This window comes from Piliocolobus tephrosceles, chromosome 2 (assembly GCF_002776525.5).
Source record: "Piliocolobus tephrosceles isolate RC106 chromosome 2, ASM277652v3, whole genome shotgun sequence".
Classification (NCBI taxonomy): Eukaryota; Metazoa; Chordata; class Mammalia; order Primates; family Cercopithecidae; genus Piliocolobus; species Piliocolobus tephrosceles.
This window is the reverse complement of record NC_045435.1, coordinates 182,491,471-182,502,457: the sequence shown is the minus strand read 5'-3', so window position 1 is coordinate 182,502,457 and position 10,987 is coordinate 182,491,471. Positions and strand designations below refer to the sequence as shown.

Genomic DNA, 10,987 nt, shown 5'->3' with positions numbered 1-10,987 from the left:
CATATTTTAACCTGCAAATGGTCTTGAAACAATATTTGTTCTAAGCTCAGACTTCAAAATTTATAAAAACAAGCGTATGCTCACGACAGCATGCACAGTAACCATTGAATGGAACACCTGGAGGTTAGCTGTCTTCTCCAGGGAATTAAAATAAACGTTTTCTGGCAAGGTGCTTATATCAGTTGCTACCCGTGGTACAGTTAGAGCTTAAAATAGTAGAAGGGCCAGGAGTGGGAGTTGTATTGAACTTTGTTTGTCTTTGAATTTTGTTAGGGTTGGAGTAAAATACAAGAGAAAATGTTTTGCAAAAACCAGGAAGTCAGAAAGTATTTTTATTCTAGAACAGTTCAGTTGACGTTAAAATATCAATTAAATCAGCAGGTGGTTAGCTATCCTTCTTTCTAAGGTCAATTATGTAATTTCAGAATTAAAAGGCTGACAAATCGAGCACACGTCTATTCCATTTCTTCATCTAAATACATGAGACACGTCTTTAAGTTGATTCAATAAATATTTGCTGCTTATCTTCCCCCCTCATCCCCCAAACCCTCCAATATACTTGGTAATGAAATAGTCATGGAGCTAGGGCATGGGAATTACTTCATTTAGTTTTTCTTGGCCTGACTGTGTTATTATCTCAGCTTATCTACCTGATGGATGATGTTTCTTTTTTAAATGGTGTTGCAAAATGGAAGAAATGAACACAAGAAACTTGTCCAAAGTCACTCAGATAGATATTGGCAGAACTAGAACTAGAATTCAGGCATTCTTGTTGTAGCCACTGAGGATTTGTTCATTGGATGGGTTTGACATGGGGTCTTGCCCAGATATACCTGTTTACTACTTAAATTGTCAAGTCACAGAAAAGCTTTTAACAGGCAAAAGGAAAGTCCAATCTGGACAGGACACACTAACAGAAGCCAGTGTAACTTATTTATTGGTGTTTAGACCTAATCTGGAGATAGCAAGGAAGCAATAGAGGCTCTTATCTCTGACAGAAGCTGGGCAGGGCAGGTCAACAAATTGTGAGAGAGAGAGAAAACAACAAGGGCTACTGGCCTCATCTGGTTCTCTTTTTATTTATTCTTGACAAATGTGATTTATGAATGCCAGATCTCTTGTCCCATTATAGGGTGGAGCTATCTGCTTTGTGCCCTGACACTGTAATTTTGTTCTAAGCCATTCTGTCTACTCTTGTGCATTTCCTGGCCACATTTGTACACCCACTTGTCAGTTCCATAAATCATTACAGATAAGCAAATCCTTCTCTTAACCTTTGGAAAGATAACATGACCAATATTTTCTGAACACATTCTTGCCAGACTTGCTTTGGGGAGATAAATGTGGCCTGTCTTGATGGTGCATCCCTACACAATAGAGTGATTTATGAAGGGGGAGTGGGGCTCGTTCATTGTGGCTTACCCGGAGACTTTTCAAATGTCTTTTTTTTTTTTTTTGAAGAACGCTGGTGAGTTGTACAAAGACATAGTAAGGATATTCGACAAAGACTTTGTGATCGGAGTTTTTGCAGTTCTTTTTATGTATCAAAGTGGTGGTAGAATGTGAAAGTTTTATTACAGTCACTTGAATTATCCAGATGTTCTTTTTGAGGAATATGAATGTTAGTTGTATATTTTTTCTGTATGTTTACACAGACACCACCAAAAGTAGCCTCTTTCCAGCTTCAAATGCCACATATTTGCCGTCTGCCTCTAGAATGAAGAAAACTCAACTAAGATTCAGAGGGAAAAATGAAATGTATGTGGCCCATGGGAAGAGCGCTTTACTACAACATAACCATAATATTGCACATCAATAGAAAACCACATCCAGCATAAACTTCAGAAAAGAAAATTGTGTTATGGTGGAGACACAGGCTGTGGAGCCAATAGGGGTGGGGTTTCATCCCTATTTGTCAGTGGAGTGAACCTACACAAGTACCTATCTTGAGTTCACCTTTTTCGCTTCCTAATAAAATGAGGATAATGTATATCTTGGTCTTGTAAGGATTAAAAGAGATAATATCCTGGCTTTCAGTGAGGAATATTTTTTCCACCTAGGTATGGAGTATTGGAATGATCATCCCCATTCCTCAGTTTGTAGTACATGATTATCCTTATTTCCTGCACAGTCTCTCTTCTATTATTTTATTTATTGTCCCTTCATCTCCCACGCCCAATCTTGTTTCCTGTTCCCAATGGACACTCACTCTTGTGTGTCATTCCAGAGGCTCACCCCGCTTCTGATGTAAGCTCTTATAAGCAAGGGTAAATCAGAGGCACCTGCATCATAGTCTTCAAATCATCCCACCTGCTGCCCTGTGCTCAAGAGCTGGGAAGCTGAGCTTCAGCTCCAGGGCTGTCTTTAATTCAGTTCGATCCAGAGAATCTATGGAATGCCAGGTGATATACTTCAGTGTTGGCAGAATGAGGTGAAGGCTTTATTTTCTTCAAGATATAAATACACACACACACACATACGCACTCACACACAGAGGATAGACATATGTATGTACACACATAAACATATATTATAAACGTATATTCTGAAACAAAGTATACATATATAAACACATACAAGTATTCACACATGCATATACATATATATGCTTTTTTCTTTTCCTTTTAAAAGGATATCATGTTTTTTTTCATAGCATTCATTTAGTCTTCTCATGTAGATCTGCAGGTTTTTTTTTTGTAGTGCCCCTCCCCGCTTTTTTTCCTTTTTGCTGCTGGAATAAGGAAAGCCCTTCTGGATATGGTCTTTACCACTTGTTGGGGTGGGAACTGATTCCCTTGCTCCTGTTCTAAGTCCATGCAGGTTCTGCTGGAATTTTCTCTGGAGGTGGATGAATGTGATTAATTCCCAGCCTGGTTCATTCTGGGTCCCTGGGAAGGGGAAACATGGAATCAGGGAACTTTTTTTTTTAACTTCCACTGTCTTTTTTTCCCTTAAACAAATGGGGTTCATAACAATCTTTAGTCTGCATTATCTATTGCTATTAGAGCATACAGGGCCTCCTTTTTTGGGGACCTTTTCTCTGCAGACTGTCAACTTCCCCTTCTCTTCCTCTAGGGTTGTTTTCTTGGAGTTGCAGGTGCAATTAGGTGTAGGAATAAAGATTCGGAGGGAGGTGGGAGTTGAGAGTGGGTGGGTACAGCACCCTGATGGCCACAAAACCAGCTACAGCAATAACAGAAGCTTTGTTTTGTAAACTTTGAGGCTATTAACAGATAAAGTTTCCCAATTTGGTTTAGTTTTAATTATAATTATAGAGCCTGCTTTATAAAATGGCCCTTTCATGCCTTTAATTCTGTTTAATTAGATGTTTATATTACCAACATTTTTCTTTATTATTATTGTTTTGTCAATAGTTTAACTTTTAATCTCTTTGTGCCATTTTATTTCAGGTGTCCTTCCTTATATGTAGGATATAGTTGGGTTTACTTTTTAAAACAATCCGAGATTTTTCCCCCTTTGATAGTGGAATTTAACACTTGCAATTTATTTTTCAAAATTATTATTTATTTTTGTAGGTACTTAGTAGGTGTATATATTTATGTGGAACATAAAATATTTTGATATAGACATACAATGACAATAATCCCATCAGGGTAAATGGGTTGTCATCACCTCAAGTATTTATTCTTTCTTTGTGTTACAAACATTCCACTTATACTCTCTTAGTTACTTTAAAATGTACAATAAATTATTGTCGACTAGAGTCACCCTGTTGTACTATAAAATTCTAGATCTTACTCATTCTATCTAACTGTATTTTTGTACCCATTAACCATTTGTACTCCCTCCACCTCAACTACCCTTTCCAGTCTCTGGTAACCATACTTCTACTCTCTATTTCCATGAGTTCAATTGTTTTAATTTCTAGCTCCCACAAGTAAGTGAGAACATGAGAAATTTATATTTCTGTGCCTGGATTATTTCTCCAGTTCCATCTATGTTGTTGCAAATGTCAGGATCTCAGTCTTTTTTATGGCTGAATAGTATTCCATTGTGTATATGTACCAAATTTTCTTTATCCATTCGTCTATTGACAGACACTTAGGTTGCTTCCAAATCTTAGCTATTGTAAACAGTGTGGCAACAAACATGAGAGTAAAGATAGCTCTTTGAATTACTGATTTCCTTTCTTTTGGGTGTATACTCAGCAGTGAGATTGCTGGGTCTTATGGTAGTTCCATTTTTAGTATTTTGAGCAACCTCCAAACCATTCTTCATAGTGGGAGTACTAATTTACACTCCCACCAACAGTGTATGAAGAATCTCTTTTCTCTACATCCTTGACAGCATTTGTTATTGCTGGAAGAAAGTCATTTTGGATAAAAGTCATTTTAATTGGGATAACATAATATCTCATTGTAGTTTTAGTCTGCACTTCACTGATGATCAATGATGTTGCACACCTTTTTATATGCTTGTTTGCAATTTGTATGTCTTGAGAAATGTCTATTCAAATTTTGTACTCATTTTAAAATCAGATGATTCTTCTTTTCCCATTGAGTTGTTTGAGCTCCTTATATATTCTGATTATTAATCACTTATCAGATGGGTAGTTTGCAAAAATATTTTCTCACATTCTGTGGGTTGTCTCTTCCGTTTGTTGATTTTGCTGAACAGACACTGTTTAACTTGATATGATCCCACATGTACATTTTGCTTTGGTTGCCTACGCTTGTGGGGTATTACTCAAGAAATCTTTGCCTAGACCAATGTCCTGAAGAGTTTCCCCAATGTTTTCTTTTTGTAGATTCATAGTTTGAGGTCTTAGATTTAAGTCTTTAATCAAATTTTCTTTCATTTTTCTATATGGCAAGAGATAGGGGTCTAGTTTCATTCTTCTGCATGTGGATATACAGCTTTCCCAGCACCATTGATTGAAGAGACTGTCCATGCCCTAGTGCATGTTCTTGGAACTTTTGTTGAAGAAGATAGCTCAGGCCATTTTTGTTCTAATTGAAGTATTTAGTCTTTTAACAGCTTTCTTATCTGCTTGTTCATCTACATACTTTCTTTACTTTTAATTTCCCCCATCACTTGTTATGTCAGCTTTCAGTTTTGCTTTTGTAGTTCAACTTTTCTAAGACACACTAATCTCCATTTGTTCTTTAAAATTTAAGATCAATTAAATGATCATGTCTTTCCTAAGTTATTCTTAGAATTAAAATTGCGTATATTTATCTCATTTATCATACCATTTCCTGATTTTTGACAGTCTAATTTGGGATGATAAATCAGACTATTAGTACTGTTTAATCATATTTTAATATTACACTGTCTATAGATTTGATCCTGTTCTTTATGAACATCAAAACAGAAATCAACTCTGACTTTGTGTTTTTGGTTCCTTGGCCTATTTTCTCACATGAAACAATGGCTTCTTCATTTTTCCAGTAAGTTTTTAATTCCAGCCCATATTTTAGCCTATTAATTTTCAAGTTGATTTTGCACTTTTAAAACAAAGTTGATACATTCTTATATTTTAAAGAAAGTACAAATCAGACTTATACAAATAGTTTTTTTATATGTTTTTTATCAGCTTCTTCCAAATGTTTGCTACGGTTCTGAATCATGCAGGTAATAGAGGAAAAGATGAATGAAAGATAGCTTCTAGGTATTTGGTGGGGGGAATCTGGTGGACTCTTTTGCCATTAGAACATTCCATTTTGGACATGTTAAATTCCTGATATCTCCTAGATAATCCTCTGGTGCCATCTAACGTTTAAAGCTCATAAGAGAGTTCAAAGCTGGAGATGTAAATGTAGTTGTCACCTACATGTAGGTCCTATTAGAAACAACAGTGCTTGAGTTTATCGGGGAGGGTATACAGAGAGAAGTAAGGATCTGGTCCTGAGGAAGGCCAACATTTAGATTTGGGGTAGAAAGGGAAGGGTGTGTAAAGAAGCAGAGAAGGAGCCAATAACGTAGGAAGAAAATGAGGAAATGATATATTACAGAATCCAAGAAAGGATTCACCAAAGATTCAAGGAATCTGAAAAAAGATTCTATAATAGGTTTCTGTTAAAGGCTACTTTTATTCGTTTAGGTGTACCATTACATTAGCCATTTAGACAATATAGATTTGCCAGAGTAAGTCAAATTCACTGAGCCACATATAAAATTGAACATAAGCTTGCTGGAATAAAGTGAATAGCTGTCTAGTTAATGTTGGAATATCAGGAAAAAAATTAACCTGTCTTATCTCCAGAATTCGTCGTTCATTCTGTGAGAATAGGCAGCATCATGTTTTTGGAGTGAAGGGTAGAGCAGTTGCAATAAGGATTTAAAAGACTTTATATTGTGTCTAAACATCTTCTACTTCGTGAACAACATATGGCTCACCCTTTTAAGCTAGTTTAGAGAAAAGAAAGTTATTGAACACGCAGAGAATCAGGCTTGGGGGATTAATAGGAAGAAAAAGCAAAATGGTATTTTCTGGGACTCCTTCAGGCACATTTCCATGATGATGGGCACATGCCCCACAGTTTTCACTGAGGACAGTGACCTACATGGCTTCAAAATCCCCCAACATTCCAGATGCTGAAAGCTTACTTTTTCTCTTCCAAGCTCCCTCTCCCTTTCCAATAAGATGGATTCAGTGCTGCATCTATTCTTGTCTTGTTTTCTTCCTTGAAATCTGTGTCTGTTTTGCCTCCTTGTGCCCTGATTGTAAGGGAAGTGGGGGAAGCAAGTTCTCTGGTTTCTATCTTGCACAAGTGGGTCTCACAGTCTGAAGAATTACGAAAATACAGGATGGGCATTCAAAAGATTCCGGAAATCCACAAATATGACAAATACAGAAAGTAGAGTGAACCCTAATAAGGTCACCTAAAGTTTCAGCTGTGGCAAAACTAAAAAGACTGCTTAAGAAAATAGGTCCTGATGCAGTTTTGTAATCATTTTGTGGTGTTTCCCATCATGAGATTTTGAAACTAGCTTCTATCTTGCTAAAAAGAAAGAAAAACATTAATTTCTACAGTTTGATTTTTCTAGAACATGAGAATAATAAATAAGCATGAGTCTTGTTTTTTCTAACTTGCCTTACGTGTATTTGCTTCTTTTTATTTGGTTTTTTAAAATGTCACTGTCTGGAATGGACTCTGAGATGAAACTTTGAATGCCTGAGGTTTTCTGGTGGTTCTCTTGGAAAGAAGAACTCTGCCACAACTTTGGGAGTGGTCATTCCCTGTGGCTGAGGGCGATTCCTCTCAAGGGACACAAATGAGCTGTCAACTCCTAATAGTTGGGTTGCGAGTGGAGAGTGTACCTCGGTTCTACAGGGGAGATCTTGACATGTACCGCAGAATCCTGTACAGTCTATCAAAATAAATCTGCTTATACAGATTATATAAGCAATTTATAGTGCACAGTTGAAAGTATTCCATCAAGACTAGGAAGGAACGTCAAAATTCTTGTTTAATCCGAACTAAAACAATGGAGATCTTATCTGCAGTGGTATAATCAGCAAGTTTCTCTTCTTTTTTTCTTGCTGGCTGTCACACCAATGAGAACTGAGTAGGTCAATGTGGTAGGTAAATTTTAGCACCACCCAACAACTGAATATGTCTTACTGCTCTGTATTCAGGTGTTCGATTCATATTCTAGACTGACCAGTGGGTGGCATGACGCTTAAAGAAACTTTTTAGGACTCTTCTTTCTTTTTATAGAATTGAGGTCATGTGATCTCCACTCACACGTCACTTTCCTACTCCATTAATAACATCATCATTAGCTCAAAAACATTCCTGATTGTTGTTGTAATGTTTGGAAAGTTTTGAGATTTTAAACTTTAGGCTGAGAAGTTAGCTTTTACTTGGACCAGAATGGCTTATGTTTTCAGAAGTCCCTGTTGTTAGTTGCAGCAAAAGGGTACTTTCAAAAACTTATTATGTTTAAAAATTTTTAATTTTTTTTCGCAGCTCAACTAGAAAACAAACTCTGAAATTAGCATTCTTCTAACAGCAGCAGTCAGAGGTATTTATCTCATTTCCTGTGTCCAATTAGCAGCTAGTCTTCTAGGATAGTACAATTTTAGAGAAAGAAAATAACAAAATTTATTGAGCACCAATTATGTGGTAAACACAATTAACTTGATTCTCATAAGAAGCCTGTTTTGTGTTCTCCTTGCAGAATCAGAATAAATTCTCACCTGGAATTTGGTTTGAATATTGAGGCTGATGACACTGAATACCAAGAAAACTTGAGAGAAAGCTTATTCTTCAAACAGGGGACTCCTAGAGGAAACTTCAAAGGCATAAGCAGGTCTGGGCAGGCTTAGGAAAAGTGGGAGTGGATTGGGCCATTATAGTGGCTAGCAGGTGGGACTGAGGAAAATTTTCTGCCAATGCTATAGGAGGAGTTGCATGCAGCTGCTTTCTTACCCGCTTGACCATACGTGGAGCCAAAGGAGGAGTGAGTGAAACTTAACAAGAAGTCAGTAGTCAAACACCAAAAATGGACTCAGGATCTATTACAGAGCTTGAAATATAATTAGTGGGAGCTCTATTTTAAAAAGGAGGTTGCTTAAGGGTCACACAGTCAGTGAATACTGGAGCAAGAAAGATTCAAAATCTGTGATATTTCCAAATCCCATTATATATATATACAAATGTTCTATAAGGATTATATAGATTTATATAAAAAGATCTATAATTACATATATTAATTATATAATATATAATTTATATATCTATAATTATATAACTGTAATTATATAGAGCATTATATACAATGTTCTATGAGAGTTTATATATATATATAATACATTGCTCTATAAGAGTTGTATGCTTGATAGAGGATTGAGTGAATAGAACTATCATTTCCAAAATGTGTGAGAATTTCTTGAACTATAAATAAGTGGTTATTTATTCTTTCTAAGCATAAATAAAGGAGCTTCATTTAAATAAGATTAGAAAATGCTGGGTTAAACCCATTAAACTGTTTTTTCTTTTTAAACAGAATTTATGCATTGTGAATCTTCAAGAGGAGCCTGAAGAATGTCCGAATTTATTTGACTATGAAATGCCCTTTTTCCTAGCAACACACTTTTGTGAAATGCTGGGTTACACTAATTCCACTTGCTTTTATGTACATGGAATTAAGAGCCCTCCAGAAGCATGATCTCAATGTGTAGATAATCCTTCATCTACTTTATTATTTACAAAATAATATAGCTTTCCTTTCATGGAAAAGCAATTCAGTTTTATTTTCCAATTTGCATAAATGAAAGGGTAGTCAAAAGAACCTATAACTTTACATTTGTAGACCACCATTAACACTTTGATGCATATTCTTTCAGAAATTTAAAAAACACATATATTTATAATTACCAAAATATGAGATTATACTTTATTTTGTGCCCTGATTTTTCACTGAATAATATATGATAGACAGATTTTATTTCAAAACCCTACACCCAGTAGATTATTTTTAGTTGTTGTTTAGATGTAATTTATTTAATTCATTTCATATTGTTGAATATTTATCTGCATTCTGACTATTAAAATCTTACCAGTGTTAAAAATGGTGCTGTAATAAACGTTCCTGTTGCTAGATCTTTACATACATACTTAACAACATCTTTAGGATAAATCTTCGGGAAATTAATTAAACTTTCTCATTCTTCAGTTTTCTCAACTGTAAAACGGGACTTTTTTTTTTTTTCAGCCCAGAGGTTTTTTTTTTTTTTTTTTTTACACCTATTATGCCATAAATTCATAGGGAATAGGTTCCAGCAGCTCAGGCTCCTTCCCATTGGTTCTCACAAAGTGTGCTTCTCTGGGTGGAGCAGGCTGGCGCTTCAGTTGAACCCAGGTACCTTTCTCTTTGGCTTCTTTCTTTTTCTGATCATTTTCCTTACGCGTTTCAGGAAGCTATCTCGGCTCTTAGAGTGCTTAATGTGCTCAATACGCACGTTAATTCTCTTGGCAAGAATCTTGCCCTTAACTTGTTTGTTTACAATGCCAACAGCATGCTGGGTAACGTTGTAGACTCTCCCAGTGTTGCCATGGTAACACTTCTGGGGCATTCCTTTTTGAACAGTACCCATTCCCTTGATGTCTACAATATCACCTTTCTTATAGATTCGCATATACGTGGCCAAAGGAACAACTCCATGTTTTCTAAAAGGCCTAGAGAACATATATCGGGTGCCTCTCCTCTTTCCCTTTGTGTTCGTCATTTTGGCGAATTACTGGAAGATGGCGGTTCCGGCCGAAAGGCAAAAACGGGACTTTTAATAGCATCTGTCTCAGAGAGCCGATACGAAGATTCAAATAAGTATTCTGTATGCATGTTTAGATCACTGCCTACCACGTACTTATCACTCAGGAGGCGTTGGTGATTATTATTTTATTGCCACACTTAGTAATTTGTAATCCTACCTGGCTGTGCTCATTATTCTCTTGATTTACCTGGTTCTTCAGCGGCAGGTCAGCTGCAGCGGCCCTCTCTCCCACAAGGCCATCTTCTGTGCTATATTTAGTTTTGTCCTGTGTAAGTCCAAGTAAGTCCAACATCTTAAGAGGCCTGAAGAGGGAGATCTGGGGAAGTTGTGACTGTTACGGGAGGTACCTCAGCCTCACAAGAGTCAACAGGGACTGAGCCAACAGAACTCCCCAGTAAGTTCCCTGTCATGATTTTTCCAGTTCCCAACCCAACAACCCACAGGTTTCTGAACTTATACCCTGGGAGGATAAGTATTAGGTGGGTGCCTTGCTTGCATTAGCCTCTCTTTCTTTGTAAAAGGAGAAGTACGGTGTGTTTGTGAATACTTTTTGTCACTGGTGCAGAGTTCTCTTTTTCACCACAACTGAAAAAACATAATTGGGCTGTGGAGTGAAAGGCCATTTTACCTTTAAAGCCTAGAACACTCCTGCATTTGTTCTGGAATCTCTTCTTGTGAAACCCCCATATCAGAGTTGGGGGGTCTGGGGTTGGGGCCCAGCAGTTCTAATTGCAATCAGGCTTG

The 10,987-nt window shown here is 36.7% G+C and overlaps 1 pseudogene across 1 annotated transcript; it reads right to left on the bottom strand.

The window, feature by feature from the left end:
- Window positions 1-9,719: 9,719 nt before the first annotated feature.
- LOC111544377 lies at window positions 9,720-10,233 on the bottom strand (annotated as a pseudogene). Its single transcript, XR_002732134.2, has one exon. The product of XR_002732134.2 is annotated as a 60S ribosomal protein L21 pseudogene (transcript).
- Window positions 10,234-10,987: the final 754 nt, after the last annotated feature.